General features: G+C 42.1%; 1 long non-coding RNA gene across 3 annotated transcripts; it reads left to right on the top strand.

Annotated features, from left to right (window-relative positions):
- The first annotated feature begins 613 nt into the window (after positions 1 to 613).
- LOC106781775 (uncharacterized) lies at positions 614 to 23,290 on the top strand. Of its 3 annotated transcripts, none has more exons than XR_002800470.2 (5): positions 614 to 1,117; positions 2,802 to 2,866; positions 8,403 to 8,476; positions 15,198 to 15,570; positions 22,767 to 23,290. It is a non-coding gene; the product is annotated as an uncharacterized lncRNA (long non-coding RNA). The 3 variants fall into 3 exon arrangements; XR_011426754.1 differs by lacking the exon at positions 22,767 to 23,290 and adding an exon at positions 21,671 to 22,104; XR_011426753.1 differs by lacking the exon at positions 22,767 to 23,290 and having other exon boundaries at positions 15,198 to 18,413.
- The last annotated feature ends 635 nt before the right edge of the window (positions 23,291 to 23,925 follow it).

The following is a 23,925-nucleotide window of genomic DNA, read 5'->3' as shown; positions in this document are numbered from 1 at the left end:
GAGGCAGCGTTCCAGTGACTTCCATACCCTTCACAGCACTTGTAACTCTTTGAACTAGTGAACAGCCACTAAGCTCCTTTGAGCAGGGTCCTTGTCCCAGCGCCGACCACAGTGCCCGCACCCAGTAGGTGCGGCTGCTGGCCCGACGGAGCGCCCTCGTTTGTTGAGTCATTGGGCAAGCCCCGAAGCCTGCCCTGCGCTGGGCCCCGGAAATGACTCCTGCCGGGCCCTTGCCGTCTGAGAACGAACGGGAGGAGTTCTTGGAGAGGCCGACGGTCAGAGAGGAGCTGGGGCCGCGCAGGAAATGGTCCGGCCCGCGAGGGAATCCCGGAAGGCCTTCTGAGGCCTTGCTTTTGTGCCAGGCCTTGCCGGGTGCCGGCGAGCAGAAGTGAGGCAGGAGGGTGCCCCAGGCCGGGTAGCCCGTTGTGAGCAAGGCCTGGCGGTGTGCATGCCCTCCATCTCCGGGGAAGGAAGTCCTGTTGGGCCGGAGCACAGGCTCTGTGAAGGCGAACCAAGAGATTCGGAGTTCGTGGACCCATGGGCGGATGCAGGGATGCCGGCGGGGAGGGAGGAGTTTGTCTTCCGGGCGCGTGTGATCGCGGGGTGCGGGTGATAAGTGATCGGAGGAGACTCGGCGCTGCGGGCGGTGGGGGCGGTGGGGGCGCTGCTGCCGGCGGCCGGGGGAGGCGGCGTGGACCGGGGAGCGGGAGGTGCAGGTGTGCCGAGATGCTTTTTTGCGATGTTGGTTTAGGGATTGCTGTTTATGTTTCCCTTGCCTCTCGTTTCTAGTAGGGAGCCTGGATTTTTAAACCCTCGCCTCAGGAAATTTGGTAAAAGAGGACGTCATTTTTTGAAAATGTAATCTAAGGGTGGGAAATTAAAGTCACTATGAGGGGTGGGGGGCAGGCAGGCGGCTTCAATTAGTGAAGCTGCCCAGGTGTGACGTCACTTGATTTCTGTGCCTCACACGAAAAAGTAAGACTGCTCTTCTAGAGATGCGTTCCAGACGCAGCCCCGTCTTCAGATCCAGGACCCAATCTTCTGGAGTTTTGGCCGGAAGCTCAAACTGGCGGTCTCTGGACCAATCCAGCCGACAGGCCAGAGCTGATATTAGCCGGTATGCACGCCGCGCCATACTGATGGTTAAAATAGTGAAATACTTCCTGGGAAATGGTAATGGTATCATAGTAATTGCCATGTGTTACAGTTAGGTAATAATCCACATTTTAATATAAACTTAGCGGTTTGCACTGATAGTTTTAGGATGTTAGTATCATTGAAAAACAGCCCCCGATTGTAGCGACATCTGAGAAACATGCATGACACAGTACGGCCTGTGTTACTGAAGGGACTGTGGCTAAGTTGCATGTGTTAACAAAACAGTAACTTCTTTAGGAGTATCACTAGCTTAAAATACTTTAATTTTATTGTTAACTCATTGTAATTTCAAAAAGTAGCAGGTGTGCAGTGTTTTTATATTTATGCATTTTATTATAAAATATTAACAAATACCTAGAATAAAGAGACAGCAAAATCTGGGTAAGTTTTTAATACTTTTAAATATAATAAACATGAATCTTGTTAATCTGCAGAAGAACAAAGGAGTGTTAAGAGCGCATCCCAACCTGGAACTTGTTTTGCTCCTCTGCAAGAATCTGCACAAAATAAAATTTGTATTAAATAAATTTTATTGCAAAAACCTGAAGTTCTGGAATGGAAAGTAACGATTTTTTCAATCAGTAATTTGGCTTATTGCTACTGAGAGAAATGTTGGATGTTAATAGTGCTCAAAAGTTACCAGTTAAAAGATCAAGTTGCTAAACGTGTATGTTTTATGAGGATGCTGTTAAACCTGTATCAGAATGCTGTTAAAACTTGTGGTTCAAGTGAAGAAAATTTGTGATCATCAATGAGGAAGAAATTTAAGACATAATCGATTTCATACTTAAAACTCTCCAAAATGTTATCAGAGTGAGGATAAAGCAATCAAAAAGATTTAGAAGGTGCTGTCAGAATTTTTAGCACTGTATAATAAAATATAACTGAGCATTTCCATGAAAATAATAGAACTTCTAAAAGAATAGTATGGATAGGGACATGGGTACTATGGACCCACTTACTACGAAACGTGGATGGACCTAAATGAGAAAACGTTTTGGAAAACATGAGTCAATGTAGTTCATTTTAAATCATCATCAGAGAAGCTGAAACATAACATAAATGTTTTAATTGCTTAAAATACAAATTTCAAGATTTTGAAGATAATGGTTTTTGTTGATCTTATGGCACTGGGAACCACATTTAATACAACATATTGAACTTGATGGGCAAGAAAAATTGTATTTCATTGAAAAATCTTTCCATTAAAATGTTATTGGATGGCCAGCCCTGGTAGCCTAGTGGTTAAATTTGGCGTGCTCTGCTTTGGTGGCCCAGGTTCGGTTCCTGGGCGTGGACCTACACTACTTGTCAGTGGCCATGCTGTGGTGGTGGCTCACATACAAAAAGAGGAAGGTGGGCAACAGATGTTAGCTCAGGGCAAGTCTTCCATGGCAAAAAAAAAAAAAAAAAAAAGTCATTGGAATATTTTACAACAATTAAAAAAAAGTCACTGGGTTTCGTACAAAAAGTGCCATTGTAATGCAAGAGAGAGTCTGAAATTTCAGCCAAAAGTTTAGGAAAAATCTGGATGTTTTAATTTAGCAGTACGTTATCAAATTAATTTTAGATAAAGCAATATGAAGCCAAAGTCAGGTAATTCTCGTATTGTTTTCTTTCAACAAGCTATTTTTCTGTCACAGCAAATAACAGAACTGCAAGTTAAGTAATGAAGATCGAAGCTCAGTGGACGGCAGTTTGGAAATCAGTAAGCTCTGTGTTCACTGTAGTAGAACTGATATGGAGTGGTTAGCCATTTGAAAAATAGGTTTTTAAGAGTTTGGGCCTTAATATTTTAATGGAAATGTCAATATTTATTTTAGCTTTATGAGAAAAATGTTTGTTTCCCAGTAATTTTACTGAGACCATAATGGTTTATAACATTGTATAATTTCAGGTGTACGAGAAAAATGTTTTAATTGTTAGAGCTGACATTATCTCAATGGACTATAAAATGATTGAACGTATGTAAGCTGTCGTAGTCGACTCAGGTTGCTGTAACAGAGTACCACAGGCTGGGTGACTCATAGCGACAGAACTTTATTCCTCACAGTTCTGGAGGCTGGAAGTCTGAGATCAGAGTGCCAGCTTGGTGGGTTCTGGTGAGAACCCTTTTCTGGATTGCAGACTGCCGACTTCTGTGGTATCCTCACATAGTGGAGAGCAGAGCAGAGGAAGGAAGCTCTCTTGTGACTCTTAGAGGGCACTCGTCCTTTATGACCTCCACCCTTATGACCTCATCGAATCCTACTTGCCTCCCAAAGCCCCACCTTGTAATCACTCGGGAGGAGAGTCAGGGGTTAACTAGAATTTGCAGAGATGCAAACATTCAGTCCATAACATAAACAAACAAAGGAAACTTTGAAACAGAAGTGGTAGATATTATTGATGTGGGAAAAAAGGTATACCGTTTAAAACAAAATGCAGTATCTATATTAGCGCACAAATGGCGTTCTGTGCCCGATGGGCATTAAAGCCAATTATGGCACAGCTTTTTAAAATTTTTCCTTCTCCCCAAAGTCCCCCAGTACATAGTTGTAGATTCTAGTTGTAAGTCCTTCTGGTTGTGGCATGTGGGATGCCGCCTCAGTGTGGCCTGATGAGCAGTGCTAGGTCGGCGCCCGGGATCTGAACCAGTGAGACCCTGGGCCGCAGAAGCAGAGCGCGCGAACTTAACTGCTCGGCTATGGGACTGGCCCTCGCATCAGCTTTTGAGAAAAGAAAAGGCTCTTGTGGGGTTGACCAGCAAGGAGAAAGGAGGCAAAGCTCTCAAATCGGCCTCCCTGATCCAGGGTTTGGGGCAAAATATAAGAGGTTAGGGGCACAGGCTGGTACGCGGAAGCGTTGATGGCCAGGTTTTGACTGGAGGGCTTTAAGCACTTGCCGTAAGGTGTGGAAGCGGCTTTAACAGCACATCTTCCTAGACAGTGACCCCTTGCTTCTGATGAGAGTCTGACTTTGGAGTTCCAGTCACGGCCCAGTCCTTTGGTTCTGTGGGTGGAGAGTCTTTGGTTCCAGGTGTTATTTCAGGTGAAGACTTTCTTCTCTGCCCATGCTCTGGCTGTGTGAGTTGCAAATTTTTGGCTTGCCCCAGAAAAAACCTTCTGTTGATAGGATGGGGTCAGTTTGAACTGATCCTAGAGGGCCTGTGGTTATAAGAGAAAAGCTATTGGATTGTCTTAGTAGATAATATGAAAAGGTATTTGGTGACAAAAGTGAAAAATGTAATGAACTTTTCAATTGTTTCAGTTTATTGAGTCCTGAAATTTGGCCAACTAGTTTGTGGAGCTCCATGGATTAAGGGGGAACAAAAAGTAGTAAAATAAGTGAACTGGTTAAAAGGTATTTCAATAAGTGATTTTTGTGACTCAATCAATAATAGAAATATTGAATGTATAAAACCCTCAAACTATTCTCTGTTTAAATGTAATTGCTATTAGTTCATCAGAAGCCGAGGAGTCGACACTAAACAATGTGATTGATATTAAGAAAAACTCTCTAGGGGTCGGCCTGGTGGCACAGCGGTTAAGTTTGCATGTTCTGCTTCTTGGCAGCCCGGCGTTCGCCGGTTCGAATCCTCGGTGCGGACATGGCACCGCTTGGCACGCCGTGCTGTGGTAGGGGTCCCACGTATAAAGTAGAGGAAGATGGGCACGGATGTTAGCTCAGGGCCAGGCTTCCTCAGCAAAAAAGAGGAGGACTGGCGGTAGTTAGCTCAGGGCTAATCTTCCTCAAAAAAAAAAGAAAAGAAAAATTCTCTACTTAAAAATTTACCTTGGGGGTTGAGCATAAGGGGTGAAGGGGCACATTTATATGGTGACTGGTAAATAATGTACAACTGAAATTTCACAATGTTATAAACTGTTATGACCTCAATAAAATAAAAAAATTCACCTGATTATCAATTTAATAGGGAAGTTGTTGGAAGAATTTGATATTGTTTCCCGTGTCAAATCATGACTCAGAGGGACAAAATTCAGTGACAGCTGCATCAAAAGATGAATAATTTCCAAATATCAGCAAATGATTTACACTTACTAGAATGATCTGATGAATTATTTTTGCTACAAGTTATATTATTTAACAAGTCATTTAATTATATATATAGTTTATTTAGAAAATAGCATGAGACATGTTTTAAAGTTTTTGATTTACATATTGATCTATAAATATTATGAGTTCAGTATTTTGAATATCATCTCTGCAGAAGATAGCTTTTTGTTGTTTAAAAAGTCTAGAGAGGGGGCTGGCCCGGTGGCCCAGTGGTTAAGTTTGCAAGCTCTGCTTTTGTGGCCCGGGGTTTCACCGGTTCGAATCCTGGGCGCGGACATAGCACTGCTCTCAAGCCATGCTGAGGCGGTGTCCCATATGCCACAACTAGAAGGACCCACAACTAAAAATATACAACTGTGTACTGGGGGGCTTTGGGGAAAAAGAAGGAAAAATAAAATCTTTAAAAAAAAAAATCTCGAGAGAGGGGCTGGCCCCGTGGCCGAGTGGTTAAGTTCGCGCGCTCCGCTGCAGGCGGCCCAGTGTTTCGTCGGTTCGAATCCTGGGCGCGGACATGGCACTGCTCGTCAGACCACGCTGAGGCAGCGTCCCACATGCCACAACTAGAGGAACCCACAACGAAGAATACACAACTATGTACCGGGGGGCTTTGGGGAGAAAAAGGAAAAAATAAAATCTTAAAAAAAAAAAAAAATCTCGAGAGAGTACATAAAATCCAAATTTTTTACTTCTTTGAAAAATCAAAAGATCTCACAACACTGGGCCTACCTTCCTACCTGTCAGAAATCAGCCAAGTACTGGTTGCTCTTTTTAGATTGGTCACGAACTCTCCAACTCCCCACAGTTTCCACATTTCTTTTGTCCCTTGTCTGGTCTCTGTGAGCATTTGAAAGTGTGGCCCCTGCTTTAGAGTCTTAAACTTGGCCTCCTGGCAGGATGATGGTGTCATTTACTCCATTTACAAAACAAGGAAATCAAGAAGAGAGCCGGTTGTCTCCCCTCACCCCACGGTGAGTGTGTGTGTGTGAGAGAGAGAGAATCATGAGTTTGGTTTTAAAGATACGGAATTTGATGTGCTAGCAGCTCATCGAGGAGAAGTCCGATGAGAAGATCAGGTGCTTAGAGATGAGTTAGCCTTAGGAGAGTTCGAAGTCTTCTGTGAGAATGGATGAGATTGCCAAGGGAGAAAGTGTAGAGAACCTACATTTAAGGAAAGACCTTGGGAGTCAGAGTCACCCGTATTTGAGGGTGGGGAGGAGGCGGAGCAGTCAGGGAACAGGACTGTCAGTGGTCCACGAAGTAGAAAGGTTGAGTGAGGGGGTTATTCTTTTGGCAAGTTTGGTGGTGTATTGGTTAGGATCTAATTTTGGCTGTTGCTGCAGAGATTCTAAACAATGGTACCATAAACCAGATGGAAGTCCAGGTGGCAGGAGAGGACTGGAGCTCTGTGCATCTTATTGCTCAGCTCCCTTTAGGGTGGTGCTGTTGCCCACAAAATCCAGTGTCAGCATCGCCATGCTTAATTTTGGCATGCCCTTCCTTCTGGTGCAGAGCCTGGGAGTTGAACATAGTACTTCTGCTCATGTCCCATTGGCTATCACCTAGTCATATGAGCGCACTTACCTGAAAAAGAGGCTGAGAAATACAGTCTTTATGCTGGAAAGTTACGTGCTGGCTAAATATCGGAATTACCATGAGGAAGGGGGAATGGATGCTGGGAGACAGCTATCAGTCTAACCGGTGGTGAAGACAAATGGGGTCTTGAGAAGGAGAGAGGGAGGGAATACGGTAAACTCGTGGGATTGGACAAAGATGAAGAGTAAGGCTGGCAATAGAGCTATGATTGGAGAAGCCAGGCTTCATCACGGCTGTTACCATACAGCAGATGCGTGAGGAGCTAGGCAGATCAGGGGAAACGGTGCTCTCAGCAGACAGAGGCCCTCATGTTTCTCAGGCACAAGCCCTCTGGAAGGAAGATAAGGGGGGATGGAGGGAGGGAAGGAGGAAAAGGAAGGTGTGCATATAGTGACCTGACTCCCAGGGGAGAGTTCAGGAGGCTTTCCCCATTTCTTGGGGCTAGAGATTAAACAGTACCCAACAGACACCCAGGACATGACTGCTTGTATCCGTCAGGGTTCTACTGGAGAAACAGAACCAGCAGGATGATCGACTGATCGATTGACTGATCTCTTTCATCTATCAATCAATTGAGAGAGATTATTGCAAGGAACTGGCTTAGTGATTGTGGGGTCTGGCTGGGCAAGTCTGAAATCCATATGGTAGACTCGCAGGCTGGAAACCCTGCAACAAGGCAGTCCCCAGGAACTATTTCTCCCTCAGGGAAACCTCTGGCAGGCTAGGGATTAAGATTCGGTGCTCTCACCGCTGCAGCCCGGGTTTGTTTCCCGGTCAGGGAACCACACCACCTGTCTGTCGACTGTCATACTGTGGCGGCTGTGTGTTGCTGAAAGCTATGCCACTGGTATTTCAAATACCAGCAGAATCACCCATGGTGGATAGATTTCAGTGGGGCTTCCAGACTAAGACAGACTAGGAAGAAGGACCTGACCACCCACTTCTGAAAAAATGGCCCCACTTCTGAAAAAATGAAAACCCTAAGAATGACAGCAGAGCATTGTCTGGTACTGCACTGGAAGGTGAGAGAATGCCTCAGAAAGACTAGGGAGGGTACTGCTCTGCTGTATACAGGGTCACTAGCAGTTGGAATCGGCTCAACGGCACTAACAGGGAAACCTCAGTTCTGCTCTTAGGGCCTTTCAACTGATTGGATGAGGCCCACCTACATCATTGAGGATAATCTCTTTTATTTAAAGTAACTGATTGTAGATGTTAACTACGTCTACAAAATACCTTCACAGCAACACCTCGATTAGTGTTTGATTGAACTTGGCTGGGTTCTCTAGCCTAGCCAAGTGGACATATAAAACTAACCATTACTTAACCCAAACTCAAAAGTCTGAGCATAGGATGTTAAGATGGGAATTACCACCACATACAAGTCTAGGAATTAGGTTTGGGATCTGAGAGGTACCAAATGGAATTCCTTCTTTTTCTTTTTTCTGGAAACTGCTCCTTTTAATTTTTATTTTATTACTATTATTTTTAACTTTATTATTTTATTTTTAAATTTATTTTTTACTTTTAATTTTTTGTGAGGAAGACTCTCCTTGAGCTAACATCTCTTACCAATACTCCTCTTTTTTTGCTTGCAGAAGATTAGCCCTGGGCTAACATCTGTGCTAGTCTTCCTCTACTTTGTATGTGTGACGCCTCCACAGCGTGGCTGGTGAGTAGAGTAGGTCCGCACCCAGGATCCGAACCCGAGAACCCAGGCAGCTGAAGTGGAGCGCATGGAACTTTAACAACTTGGCAATGGGGCTGGTCCCTATTATTTTATTTTTATTATTTTTTAAGTTTTTTTTTTTTACTGAGTTCATAATAGTTTACATCATTGTGAAATTTCAGTTGTACATTGTTACTTGTCTGTCACCACATAAGTGCTCCCCTTCACCTCCTGTGCCCACTCCGTCCCCCCTTCCCCTGGTAACCACTGAACTGTTCACTTTGTCCGTGTGTTTATCCTCCACATATGAGTGAAATCATATGGTATTTGACTTTCTCTGCCTGGCTTATTTTGCTTAACATAATACCCTCCAGGTCCATCCATGTTGTTGCAAATGGGATGAATTTGTCTTTTTTATGGCTGAGTAGTATTCCATTGTGTATCTATACCACATCTGTATTCAATCATCATCAATGGGCACTTGGATAGTTTCCATGTCTTGGCTATTGTGAATAGTGCTGCAATGAACATAGAGGTGCATATGTTACTTTGGATTGTTGATGTCAACTTGTTTGGGTAGATACCCAGTAGTGGGATAGCTGGGTCATATGGTATTTCTATTTCTAGTTTTTTGAGAAATCTCTGTACTGTTTTCCAAAGTGGCTGCACCAGTTTGCATTCCCACAGGCAGTGTATGAGGGTCCTCTTTTCTCCACACCCTCTCCAACATTTTTTATTTTTAATCTTAGTGATTATAGCCATTTTAATGGGTGTAAGGTTATATCTGAGTATAGTTTTGATTTGCATTTCCCTGATGATTAGTGATGTTTAACATCTTTTCATGCGCCATTGGCTGTCTGTATATCTTTGGAGAAAGGCCTGTTCATATCCTCTGCCCATTTTTTGATTGGGTTGTTTGTTTTTTTGTTGTTGAGTTGTGAGAGTTCTTTATATATTATGGAGATTAACCCCTTGTTGGATATATGATTTGCAAATATTTTCTCCAAGTTGGTGGATTGTCTTTTGGTTTTGGTCCTGGTTTCCTTTGCCTTGCAGAAGCTCTTTAGTCTGATGAACTCCCACTTGTTTATTTTTTCTTTTGTTTCCCTTGTCCGAGAAGACATGGTATTTAAAGAGATGCTTTTAAGATCGATGTCAAAGAGGGTACTACCTATATTTTCTTCCAGAAGTTTTATGGTTTCAGGTCTTACCTTCAAGTCTTTGATCCATTTTGAGATTATTTTTGTGTATGACGTAATATAATGGTCTACTTTCATTCTTTTGCATGTGGCTGTCCAGTTTTCACAAAACCATTTATTGAAGAGACTCTCCTTTCCCCATTGTATGTTCTTAGCACCTTTATCGAAGATTAGCTCTCTGTAGACATGTGGTTTTATTTCTGGGCTTTCAATTCTGTCCCATTGATCTGTGTGCCTGTTTTTGTACCAGTACCATGCTGTTTTGATCACTATAGCTTTGTAGGACATTTTGAAGGCAGGGATTGTGATGCCTCCAGCTTTGTTCTTTTTCTCAGGATGCTTTAGCTATTCAGGGTCTTTGGTTGCCCCATATGAATTTTAGGATACTTTGTTCTATTTCTGTGAAGAATGTCATTGGGATTCTGATTGGGATTGCACTGAATCTGTAGATTGCTTTAGGTAGTATGGACATTTTAACTATGTTTATTCTTCCAATTCATGTGCATAGAATATCTTTCCATCTCTTTATGTCATCATCGATTTCTTTCAATAATATCCTATAGTTTTCATTGTATAGGTCTTGCACCTCCTTGGTTAAATTTATTCCTAGATATTTTATTCTTTTTGTTGCAATTGCAAATTGGATTGTATTCTTGAGTTCTCTTTCTGTTAGTTTGTTATTAGAGCACAGAAACGCACTGATTTTTTATAGGTTAATTTCCTACCCCACAACTTTACTGTAGTTGTTGATTATTTCTAACAGTTTTCCAATGGATTCTTTAGGCTTTTCTATATATAAAATTATGTCATTTGAAAACAGTGAGAGTTTCACTTCTTTATTTCCTATTTGGATTCCTTTTATTCCTTTCTCTTGCCTAATTACTCTGGCCAAAACCTCCAGTACTATGTCGAGTAAGAGTGGTAAGGGTGGGCATCCTTATCCTGTTCCTGTTCTCAGAGGGATGGCATTCAGTTTTTCCCCTTTGAGTATGATGTTGGCTGTGAGTTTGTCATATATGCCCCTTATTATATTGAGGTAATTTCCTTCTATCCCCATTTTGTTAAGAGTTTTTATCATAAATGGCTGTTGGATCTTGTCAAACGCTTTCTCTGCATCTATTGAGATGATCATATGGTTTTTATTCCTCATTTTGTTAATGTGGTGTATCACATCGATTGATTTGCAGATGTTGAATCATCCATGTGTCCCTGGTATAAGTCCTACTTGATCATGGTGTATGATCTTTTTGATATATTGCTGTATGTGGGTTAATGTTTTGTTGAGCATTTTTGCATCTATATTAATCAGTGATATCAACCTGTAGTTTGTCTTTTTTGTGTTGTCTTTGTTAAGCTTTCGTATCAGGGTGATGTTGACCTCATCAAATGTGTTAGGAAATGTTTAGTCTTCCCTAATTGTCTGGAATAGCTTTAGAAGGATAGGTATCAAATCTTTGAATATTTGGTAGAATTCATCAGGGAAGCTATCTGGTCTTGGACTTTTATTCTTTCGGATGCTTTTGATTACTGTTTCAATCTCTTTACTTGTGATTGGTCTATTCAGATTATCTATTTCTTCTTGATTTAGCTTTTGGAGGTTGTAAGACTCTAAGAATTTATCCATTTCTTCTAGATTGTCCAATTTGTTGGCATATAGCTTTTCATAGTATTCTCTTATAATCATTTATATTTCTGTGGTAACCATTGTAGTTTCTCCTCTTTCATTTCTAATTTTCTTTATCTGAGCTTTCTCTCTTTTTCTTTGTAAGACTGGCTAGGGGTTTGTCAATTTTCCTTGTCTTCTCAAAGAACCAGCTCTTTGTTTCATTGAGCCTTTCTACTGTCTTTTTTGTTTCAATAGCATTTATTTCTACTCTGATTTTTGTTATTTCCCTCCTTCTGCTGACTTTGGGCTTTGTTTGTTCTTCTATTTCTCAGTCAGTTAGGTGTAGTGTGAGATAGCTTCTTTGGGATTTTTCTTGTTTGGTAAGGTGAGCCTGTATTCTGACAAATTTCCCTCTTAGTACTGCTTTTGCTGCATCCCGTATAAGTTGGTATGGTATGTTTTCATTTTTGTTTGTCTCCAGGTATTTTTTGATTTCTCATTTAATTTCTTCAATGATATATTGGTTGTTCAGTAGCATGTTGTTTAGTCTCCACAACTTGTCCCTTTCTCAGCTTTTCTCTGTAGTTAATTTCTAGTTTCATAGCATTGTGGTCAGAAAAGATGCCTGTTATTATTTCAGTCTTCTTAAACTTATTGAGGCTTGCATTGTTTCCCAAGACATGGTCTATTCTTGAGAATGTTTCATGCGCACTTGAGAAGAATGTGTATTCTGCTGTTTTTGGATGGAGTGTTCTATATGTGTCTATTAAGTCCATCTGGTCTAGTTTTTTAGTTTAATTCCACTGTTTCTTTGTTGGCTTTCTGTCTGGATGATCTGTCCATTTATGTGAGTGGGGTGTGGAGGTCCCCTACTTTTATTGTCTTGTTGTTACTGTCTCTTTTTAGGTTTGTTAATAGTTGCTTTATGTACTTTGGTGCTGCTGTGTTGGGTGCATAGATATTTATGTGTTGTGTCTTCTTGATGGAATGTCCCTTTGATCATTATATACTGATATACTGCCCCTCTTTGTCCCTCTCTACCTGTCTTATTGAAGTCTGCTTTGTCTGATATAAGTATTGCAATACCTGCTGTCTTTTGTTTGCCATTAGTTTGGAGTGTTGTCTTCCCTCCCTTCACTCTGAGCCGTGTTTGTCATTGGAGCTGAGATGTGTCTCCTGAGGCAGCATATTGTTGAATCTTGTTCTTTAATCCATCTCGCCACTCTGTGTCTTTTGATTGGAGAATTCAATCCATTTAAATTTAGAGTAATTATTGATATATGAGGGCTTGATGTTGCCATTTTATCACTTGTTTTCTGGTTCTCCTGCATTTCCTTTGTTTCTCGTCCCATGTATTTCGGATTTCCAATTCGGTTAGGTAGTTTTTTATGCTGGATTTCTTCGTTTTTGCCTTATTTATTATTTGTGTCCCTGTTCTATGTTTTTGTGTAGTGGTTACCATGAAGTTTGTATGCAAAGTCTCATAGATGAGATAGTCCCTTTTCTGATGGCCCCTTTTTCCTTAGACTTAGCTGATTCAGTCCCTTTCTCTTCCCCTCCTAAGTTGTTTTTCTCACATATTATTCCACCTTGTGAGTTTGTGGTTGAAATGACAAGATTATCTTTGTTTTTGGTGTTTTCCTTCTCTTTATCCTTAATGCTTTACTGGAGTATTTGCTAACCTGTTTTGATGGATAGCTACATTTTCCTGATTTTTGTCTACCTATTTATCTCCTCACTCAGGGCTTTGTAACGCCTTTCTTCTTGTTTTTTCAGCTATGAGGGCCTTCTTGAGGATTTCTTCGGGGGGTGGGGGGGGGGTGGTCCTTGTGGCAATGAACTCCCTTAGCTTTTGTTTATCTGGGAAAGTTTTTATTTCTCCATTATATCTGAAGGATATTTTTGCTGGCTAGAGTATCCTTGGATGAAAGTTTTGTCCTTCCAAGATTTGAATATATCATTCCACCCTCTCCTAGCATGTAAGGTTTCTGATGAGAAATCTGCTGAAAACATTATGGGGGTTCCTTTGTAAGTTATTTTCTTCTGCCTTGCTGCCCTTAGTATTTTTTCTTTGTCATTGACTTTTGCCAGCTTCACAACTATATCCCTTTCACTAGATATTTTCACATTGACATATTTAGGAGATCTAGTAGCTTCTTCCACATGGATTTCCAGCTCCTTAACCAGGTTTGGGGGAGTTGTCTGTTATTACTTCTTTGAACAAGATTTCTGCTCCATTCTCCTTCTCTTCTCTCTCTTGAATACCTATAGTCCTTATGTTGCGTTTCCTAATTGAGTTGGATATTTCTTGGAGACTTTTCTTCATTTCTTTTTAGTCTTAGTTCTCTCTCCTCCTCCGTCTGAAGCATTTCCATATTTGTGTCTTCAATGTTGCTGATTCGTTCTTCAAAGATATCAGCTCTATTGTTCAGGGAATCCATATCCTGCTTTATCTCATCCATTGTGTTTTCATCTTTCATATTTCCGATTTGTTCTTCTTATAGTTTCAATGTCTTTTGTGAAGTAGCTCCTGAACTCGTTGGGTTGTCTATCTGCATTCTGTTTTAACTTGTTGAGTTTTTAAATAGTGATTTTGAATTCTCTATTGTTTAGGTTATAGATTTCTGTGTCCTCAGCATTGATTGCTGGTATTTGTCATTTTCCTTCTAGTCTGGGGATTTAATATATTTTGTTCATACTGCTAGACAGTGTGGATTTGTGCTTCCACGTTGTGGTGGTATTTAATCACTGCTTCCACCTGTCGCCAATGGGTGGGGGTCAAGAGCTGCATATTCTGAGCCCACTGCAATCTGAAGGACAGCTCCCATGTGCTAGGCTGGGGTATCGGGTGGGAGGGAGGGGTGCTTTCTCTCTCCTGCATGATCTCAGGGGCCTCTTGCCCTGTCCTCACTATCTGCTCTCCTGGAGTATTGGCTTGATGAAGACACCCGTGATAGCTAGTCACCTCTGTGGGTGGCTTTCCCTGGGTTGTGAGTGACCTTGGAGATCTATGGCGTTCCCATGGAGGGCTGCCGCTCCCTCCCTGCTTTCCTCCCAGAGGCCATGTGCAGTCCCCGGGTTGCTGTCCTTCCATGAGGAAGAGAAGTGTTCTCTTACCTTGTTCCACTTCCTTGGTGGGGAGGCTCCAGCACCTCCACCTTCTGACCTATGGCTGCATGGGTCTCTCAGACGTCTTTTGTGTTGCGTGGGTGTCCTCTGTTGGAATATGAATGTCCTTTGTGTTGTATCTTTGAGGGGAGAATTTACTGGGAGAGCTCACTTTGCCATGATGCTGACATCAGTTGGTGTTTTATTTTTTAATGCAACTTTTGTTACCTCTTCTGATCTTTTTGTCAAGTTACAAAAAAGTACATAAAGGGGCCAGCCTGGTGGCATAGTGATTAAGTTCATGCACTCTGCTTTGGTAGCCCAGAGTTCACTGGTTTGGATCCCAGGTGTGGACCTGTGCACCACTTGCCAAGCCATGCTGTGTCAGGCATCCTACATATAAAATAGTGGAAGATGGGCACAGATGTTAGTTCAGCACCAATCTTCCTCAGCAAAAAGAGGAGGATTGGCAGCAGATGTTAGCTCAGGACTAATCATCCTCAAAAAAAAAAAAGTACATAAAGATTCATAAAGTAAACATACCACCAGAATAAGCATTGTTAACAGGTCATTTACAGAAAGGGCTTGGTGCTTAAATAGATTTAAGAATTCCCGGCATTAGTTTCATCACTCCCCTGGGTTAATCAGGGCTTTTTGAATTGTATATGACAAAAAAAAAAATACCCTCCTAAAAACACTAATTTGAATAGGTTTGAGAAAAAAAAGTCCTGGAATTTTTTAGCTTATGTAGTCTAAGCAAAGACGGATCTAAAAATGTCATCAGACTCAATTTCTCTTTCTCTCTTCTCAGCTATCTTTTGTATACAGGCTCCTTCCTCAGAGGGGCCCTCGAAAGTCCAGGCTCTATAGTTTCAAGTCCAGCAGAAGGAGATCCTGTCTGCCCCACTGTTCTAATGAAAGTCTTGGGATTGAGTTTCATTGGATTGACTTGGGCTAAGTGTCCACCCTTGAACTGTCACTGTGACCATATGGGACAGAATAAACCAATTGGCCAGGCCTGAGATAGTGTCATCCAAATCACATGGGTTGAAAATGTCCGAGGGGTGGCTCTGTCCTGGAGAATCTGGCGCTGCTTCCAGAAGAAGGAGGAATAGATGCTGCATGAGCAAAGAAGAGTGCGTACTCTGACCAGTTTGCAGCTTGCTGCCATGGACAGTGTATGGGTAAGGGGTCTAATAGACCTGCCTTCCTTTTCTGGCTCAAATATTTAATAATCATGTAACTTTACTTCTTTAAAATCTCTGAGTCTCAGTTTCTTAAACTGTCAAAGAGAGGTGATAATATCCTTATGGAGTTGTTGTGAAGATTAAGTGAAATGATGCATGTGAAAGCACCTAGGAAAATGCCTAATTTCCTTTTTGGTGTTAACCCAAGCTTCTTTGAAGCATCTAGAGGCAAGTTCACCTTTCTTCCAAGAAAAGGTCACTATAATAATTATCACGCTGGCTACCATTTATTGAGTGTTTGCTGTGCACCATATGCATTGTCAGGTAGGACTGCCTCGTATGGCCATGCAGACCGAGCTGCACAGCTCTACGTGGGGCCAGTCCCACAGACTGTAATGAGGATGGTGCCACCTGAGGGTGGCAGTGCAGCAGTCCTGTTTGACATGCACTAAATCAGTCCTCACACTGACCCTATGAAGAAGGTACCATTATTAACCCCACTTTGCAAAGAATTTTGTAACTTAGGTTAAGGAACTTTCCCAAGGTTATCTAAGCATTAAGTGACAAGAACAAATGGAAACCATACCCTTTGGGCATATTTTACTGTGGCATTTGAAAAATAACTGATCTCAGGATACAGAATTACTGTAGTCCTCCAGTGGGGGTGGAGGGACAGAGAGGGAGGACACACTTTTATTTTTTAACATCATCTCCAAACCCCCAAATAAAAAAAATGCTTGCTAGAACCCCAGAGCTGAGAATACCACCCGCTGTCTCATTTACTCCTCTTAGCCTCCAGGAAAGGGACAGAAACACAAACAGTCTGGAACGTCTTCTGCCCCTTCCAGATAATTTGAAGTGAATGTAGCAGTGGTAAAATGTATCATATTTACCAGCTTTGGAACCACGTGGTTCATTTATTTACTCAGGACATATGATTGGAATGTGGCAGCAGAAGTTTCTTCTAGGGTCCTGTCAAGGTCAGATGAAGCTGTTTCTTGGATTTTTTATGTGAAAATAAATGCTCATAATTCTGAAAGGAACTTCATGCACTTTTACTCCAACCAACTGGGCCTCATACAGAGTTGGTTGTCTGCTGTCTCTTACTGTAGGACGTTTTGATTATGTTGCAACATATGCCAACATGCCAAGGGGCCTCACAAAGTTGTTTACTTTAAAATAATGAATTTCAGATACTTTTTAAGGAAACATTTTGTAAATCACAAATAAGCCCAATTTCCCATTTGCTAGGCTTTCATGACAGGTTTTGCCAAAACTTGCAGTGGCCGTCTGTAGTCTTTGACATTTAGATTAAGGAAGTGTCCACTGTCACTATGTCAGATCCAAGCCAGCAGGCTGTGTGTGATACTCAACATTTTTCTTATAAAATACTCACTGTGACTGCTCGCTTGTTTAGCTAATTTAATGGCAACCTCAGCTATTGAGCATGCAGCTGAGAGTAAGTCAAGGAGACCTCCAGCTGGACACGATAGCTGTCGTAGGGTTCACTTTACACTTGAAAGAATCATTTCATTTGCTCTTATAGAGGTATAGTTGTATGTATATGTATTATTTGTTTTTTGAGATATAATTCAGATGTCATAAAATTCACTCATTTAAAGTATACAATCAGAGGCTTTTAGTATATTCGCACATTTGTACAAACATCACTACTATCTAATTTCAGAACATTTTCATCACCCAGAAAAGAAACACTATACCCATTAACTGTTAATCCTCATTCTCCCTCCCTCCCCCCAACTCCCAGCCACTGGAAACCACATATTCTGTCTCTATGGATTTGCATTTTCTGGATATTTCATGTAAATGGAGTTAGATAATATGTGATCTTTTGTGACTGGCTTATTTCACTTAGCATAAGTTTTCAGAGTTCATCCATGTTGTAGCATGTATCAGTACTTCATTCCTTTTTATGGCTGAATAACATTGCATTGTATGGAATATTTAATAGCACATTTTACTTACCTTTTCATCAGTTGATGGATATTGGTTTGCTTCTACTTTTTGACTGCTGTGAATAATGCTGCTATGAATATGCATGTATAAGTTTTTGTGTGAATATTTGTTTTCAATATTTCTATTCTCTTGGATATATACACATAAGTGTGGCCTTGCTGGTTCATATGGTATCTCTACGTTTAACATTTGAGAAACTGCCAAACTGTTCCAAAGCAGCTGTACCATTTTACATTCCCACCAGCAATGTATGAGGGTTCCAGTTTCTCCAGATTCTCCTCAACACTTTTTATTGTCGGTTTTTGAAAAAATTATAATCATCTTAGTGGGTACAAAATGGTATCTCATTGAGGTTTTGATTTCCATTTTTCTGATGGCTAATGATGTTGAGCATCTTTAGTGATATTGAGAATTTTCTTTTTAATGCTTATTGGCCATTTGTATATTTTATTTGGAGGATGTCTCTTAAGATTCTTTGCCCATATTTAAATTGAGTTATTTGTTTTTGTATTGTTAAGTTGCAAAGAGTTTTTATATATTCTGGATACAAATCCCTTAACAAATATATGATTTGTAAATATTTTCTCCCATTCTGAGGATTGTCCTTTTACTCTTTTGATGCTGACCTTTGAAGCACAGAAGTTTTTAATTTTGAAGAAATCCAATTTACCTATTTTTCTTTTGTTGCTTGTGTTTTAGATATCATAGGAAATTATTGCTTAATTTCAGGTCAGGAAGATTTACACCCATTTTCCTCTAAGAGTTTTAAGTCTTACATCCATTTCAAGTTAATTTTTGTATGGTGTGAGGTGGGGGTTAAACTTCATTCTTTTGCATGTGGAAATACAATTGTTCGAGCATCATTTGTTGAAAAGACTGTTTTTCCCCTCAAAATTCATACATTGAAGCCCTAACCCCCAGTGACTCAGAATGTGACTATATTGGAGATAGAGCCTTTGAGGCCATTAGGGTGGGCCCTAAAACAACATGACTGGTATCCTTATATGAGAAAGAAATGTGGACACACAGAGAGACACCAGGGATGTGCATATAGAGGGATGACCACGTGAGGAGGCAGCAGGAGGGCAGCCATCTGCAAGCCAAGGAGAGAGGCCTCAGAGGAAACCAACCCTGCTGGTGCCTTGATCTTGGACTTCCAGCCTCCAGAACTGTGAGACAATCCATGTCTCTTATTTAAGCTGCCCATCCATGCAGTCTTTGATATGTTGTTATGCTGTCCTTAACAAACTAATACAGCTGGGATGAGTAAGAGTAGACTCAAGAGCAGTTGATATGCGGGAGCCATTTACCCTGCACAGAATGGGCCCAGGCTAGTGTTTCTGCATTCTCTTCCTCTGGCAGCTGTCAGTGTCTTCTGGTTATGTTCTGTCCCCTTTACTAAACTGACATTGCCTGGAAAAACAGGTACCTATAATAGTTAAAACTGTACCTCTAGTGACATCAATGAAAATGGCAGAGTAAGGGCCTCCCAAAATTGTTGCCTCCATAGAAGGGACTGGCAAAAATGGTAAAACAATTCCCTTATTCAGAATTCTGGAAAGTAGTCAAAGGCTTGCAGCCATCTAGGGAGCATTTATTTAAGAAAAACAGCTGAACCATGATAAGAGTAGTGAGCTTTGTGCTGTTTTTAACTTTCCCCATCCCCGCAGACCCCTGCAGCTCTGCAGTCACCTTGGAAACCTGAAGCTGCAATCATGGTGAAAACCAGCAGCCTGGCAAGTCCCTAGAGGGGGAAGAATGTGGTTGGAACTCCTTCAAAGCTGCATTCCTAGAGAACTGCCATTATTTGGCTCGTCTAGAGGTTCTCTGGGATACCCCGCTTGCAATGCTGTCTTCATTTTACTTGACTTGGTGCTCAGAGTTCACCCGGTGCAAAAAGCCTTGTCCCCAGGGCATTTCTCGAAAACATGAAGAGGCAATTGTTTAACTTCACAACTACCTGAGGCAGGGAATAATGCTTGGGACAAACAACCGGGGAGGCAGAAAGTATAAAAGGAAAACTGGGGAATGGGCATCGTAGCAGTTCTGAGAAGCTCTAAAGTATTCCTGTGACTCCAGAAGGCTGCATGCCCGGGGAGAGCATGCACATGCCTAAGGCTGTGCACATGCTCAGGGACGACCTGAGAAGGCCCTAAGCTCTCCCCTCTGCCTGCCTGGAGGCTCTACACGAGCAGGAAGTGAAGGCTAAGGCAGAGCGCCCAGTGCCTGGCTGAGCGCTGTGTCCCAGGACACAGAGCCCCTCTGCTGATATGGGGACACTTTCTGGGCCTGGGGGTTTGGGAGATCTCTGTCTAGTCATTAGCCGATCACTCAGCTATCTCAGCAGAGACGTCAGTGACCACACACAACAAGGAGTACAGGCTCTGCAGGGTTCGTTCAGATAAGTCAACAACAACAAAAATAAACCCTGGGGAGTGGAGAGAATCTGATGTCCAGAGTTGCCACATTCTATTGTTTCAAATATCCAGTTTCCAACAAAAAAAGTAAGCTAAAAAATTAAGTTTTTAACGTAGAGGAGTCACTCTGCTCCTCAGACTGTAGTTTTTTCCATACCATTGACCAGTGAAGATTCCAAGAGTGTCCTTTTCCCAGAGTGTCCTTCTGGATTGCTCTGCTTGCTTCCCCGTGTCACTGCATTATTTGTGTCTCCAGTTCCTGTTTCCTATAAACTTAGAATTATATTTGAAGGGTGTATTGGATGTAGTTAAAACAGTTTTGGCGAGAATGCTTTATGAATGGTGCTGGATACTTCGTTCTGTGTCAGGAAGTACAGAATGTCTGGTGGTTTCACTCTTAGTAATGAGCTTGACTGGTGGGTTCAGGTAGTGACAGCTCGACGTAAGGTACATTTTTCCCTTGTGCATTTTTCCCTGTGGGGTGAGAGTTTGGCAGCCTGTAACTGTCACTCTGTGACTCTGGCATTCATTGATGATTGTTGCCCAAACCAGTTATTTCAATAGTGATTTTAAGCTTCTCTCATTGTTTCTACACTTGTAAGTGGAATTCTTCTGCAAAGAAGAGCTTTCCCATGTCAACTAGGGTTGTTTGGTAACCTGTAGTTACAATTTGCATAGGGAAAAACAGGAATCATACTTAATTATATCCTTTTATAATTTTCAGAATAGGGAGTTGATATTGCAACAATTACCTCCAATAGTGGCAAATTAGATTTTTTTTTTGCTTTCCCTTGTTTTGATTATCATCATAAACTTGAGAATTTTTATATATTTATTTATTAGGTTTTAATCAATTGTAATAATTTTTCTTTTTGATGCTCAGATTGTCCCATCTTTGGTCGATGGGATGTCCTTTGAGATGATTCCTTGGGACCTTTGACATGTCATGGAGTTGTTTTTTAAAAGCTGCCTTGTCACTACTCACACACCAGAATAGCTAATGAAAAAGTCAGTCTGATACTAGCAAGTGGTGGTGAGATCATGGGGAACAGGAACTCTAGTACGTTGTTGGTGGGAGTGTAAATTGGTACCATTTTGGAAAAGAGTTTAACTTAAGCTAAAGATACACCTATCCTCTGACTCAGTGACTCCGCTCCTAGGAGTATACCTAAGAGAAATGGTCGCATACATCTGTCAAAAGACAGGTACAGACGTGTACATAGCACCCTTCATAATAGCCCCAAGCTGGAAACTAAGTGCTAATCAACAGGAGAATGGAAAAACATATTGTGATATATTCACACAAGGAGATACCATACAACAATGAGAATGAGCGGACTACAGCTACCTGCCACAACGTGGATGCTTCTCTAATTTGGTTACTTTTCCTGCATAACAAATTGCCTCAAGACTTAGCATTTCAAAACAACCATTTTATTATGCAAATGGTTCTGGGAGTTTGGGCAGGTCTCTGTGGGAATGGCTTGTCTCTCTTCCATGGTGTCTGGGGCCTCAGCTGGGAAAACTTGATAGCTGGGACTCAGTGGCCAGGAAAAATACAGGACACTTAGTTAAAGACAAATTTCAGATAAACGACAAATAATTATGAGACATACTTAAACGAAAAAGTATCCATTTTTTATCTTAAATGCAAATCTAACTGAGTGTTCTGCACTTTTTTCCCCTAAATCTGTTAATCCTAGCTAGGGGTGACTCGACAGCCAGCGTTGGAATTGTCTGGACTCCTCTCACTCACTTCTGGCCATTGGCACTGGCTGCAGCTGGTGCCTCTGCTGGGGCTGTGGAACAGAGCAGACCTACTACACCTGGCCCCTCCATGTGGCCTGGGCTTCCTCGTGGCATGGCGGCCTTTGGATAGTCAGACTTCTGACAGGGAGGCTCAGGGCCCCGTATGCGAGCGTCTCAGCAAACAAGCACTGCCTTTAGCCTTGGAAGTCCTGTGGCATCACTTCTTCTGCCACGAGTCCAAGGGCAGGGGAGGTGGAGTCCACCTCTCAGTGGGGAAGCGTAAGCTCAAGAAGAGCGTGTGGAAAAGGAAGGACTGTTGTGACTATTTGGGAAAGCGGTGTGCCACAAGCAGTGTGAAATACAGGAGGCTGGAATCAAAAGAGCACGTGTGTGTGACGCCATTCATAGAAATGTCGGGGGTGGGGAAGCTAATCTGTGCTGTTAGAAGTTCAGGATAGCAATTACCCTTGGGGGCGGGGTAGTGGCTGGAAGGGGGCCCGCGGGGTTTTGGGAGTGCTGGTCACATTCTGATTCTTATTCTTGGTGTTGGGTAGAGGGTGTGTGTACTTTATGGAAACCCATCCAGCTGTGTGTTTAGGATTTGTGTACTTGTCTCCACGTGACCTCTATTCCTGTATGAAGTGGTCCATGAGCCACAGGGTAAATTTGACCACATCACACTTTTAGACAGGGTTTCTGGTGGCTAGCAGTAGTGCAAAACCGTCCCCTTGTCATCACATTGCTTGTTTAGCATGAAAAGTCCTGGGCAGGATCATCTGAGGGGCCAAATCTAAGGCACAAGCCCAGCACTGAGCTCCCAGGGACTTTCCAGACCCCTCTGGCTGGAATGAAGACGCATCCCTGAAATGAGCACAAGCAGAAACTGAAAATGTGTCAGCAGGACACAGCGGGCGCAAAGGAAAGGACAGGAAGATCAGATAGGCTTCACAGGGCCCGGAGGAGAAGCTGGGCTATGTTAGCCGTGGCTGCGCGTGCCACCTCTCTGGGCTCCATGGTGACCCCTTTCCCTCTTTCCTGCTCTTTCTGCAGGCCCTTTGCTTCGGTGTGCATTGGCAGAACATGTGGTTCCATCCAGGTGAGCCTCACTTGTGTGCCCAGCATCACGTACCTTGGGTCGCTAGCTCCCAGTTCCGAATTCCCAGGCGAGAGATGCATCTGGCACAGCTTGGGCCAGGCATCGCAGTGCAATGAGCAGGGGCCTGGACACCTCGGGGGTCACAAGTCACTGACTCGGCCTGGACCCGTCTCTTCAGGAAGATGAGAAGCCCTCAGGACAAAACTGATTTACTTTTTCTGATTATAGAGTAATTCAGGGCACTGAAGAATTTCAGAAGGTACAGAGAAGTACAAAAAAATGATGGAACGTCTCCTATGATCTCCTATCTGGAGAGAATTCAGTGTCAATCCGTTTCCTTTGTGTGAGATTCTCACCTGCTTTTAGAATGATCATGACCACATATTCTATATATTGCTTTTATACAAAATCTTAAACATTTTTAATTTTTAAATATTTTAATATTTAAATAAGTAGTCTAAATATTTTCAGTAACTCATTATTATTTCCTTCCTGTCACATCTTTTCAGTAAGCCTCATTTTCATACTTCACCCGTGGGCGGTACATCCAGGGGGCACCACCATTTTATATAACAATTTCCCTAAAGTTGTTCAAGTTTTTTCCTATTATAGAGCACACTGGGATGATTTAGTCACAGTGTGACTAAAATATTGCCTGCATATCCTACTATTTCCACAGGAAAAATTCCCAAAGTAGGAATTTCTGGGTGGGTCAAAAGCAATGAGCATTGTTAAAGTTCTTGATATGAATTGCCCCATTTCTTTGAAGATGGACTGCACCTGTTTTGACTGTTAACAAATGATATCAGGCAGGTGATATTTTAAACGTGAAAGGCCCTAGTTCTCAGCTAGGTGGAAAGACGGCGATGTACATTCATCTTCTGATCCAGGCTGACTGTTCCTGTAGGGACAGCTCCTGGAGCTTCTAGAATGTTTCCCACCCTCCCACACAGCATCCTCCTTGTGCTTGAGGGCTGTGATTTTCTGCAGGGTTGTGGGCATCTGCTGCTCTCCTGGACAATGTCCTTCTCAACTGATTCCAGCACAGAACCCCATTCACTGTTAGCAGACCGTAGCCTGAGCCCCAACATTATGTAAACATCTCCTGGGGCC

Source organism: Equus caballus, chromosome 16 (genome assembly GCF_041296265.1).
Source record: "Equus caballus isolate H_3958 breed thoroughbred chromosome 16, TB-T2T, whole genome shotgun sequence".
Lineage (NCBI taxonomy): Eukaryota > Metazoa > Chordata > Mammalia > Perissodactyla > Equidae > Equus > Equus caballus.
Note: the sequence above shows the minus strand (reverse complement) of the source record. Positions and strands in the feature narration are given on the sequence as shown.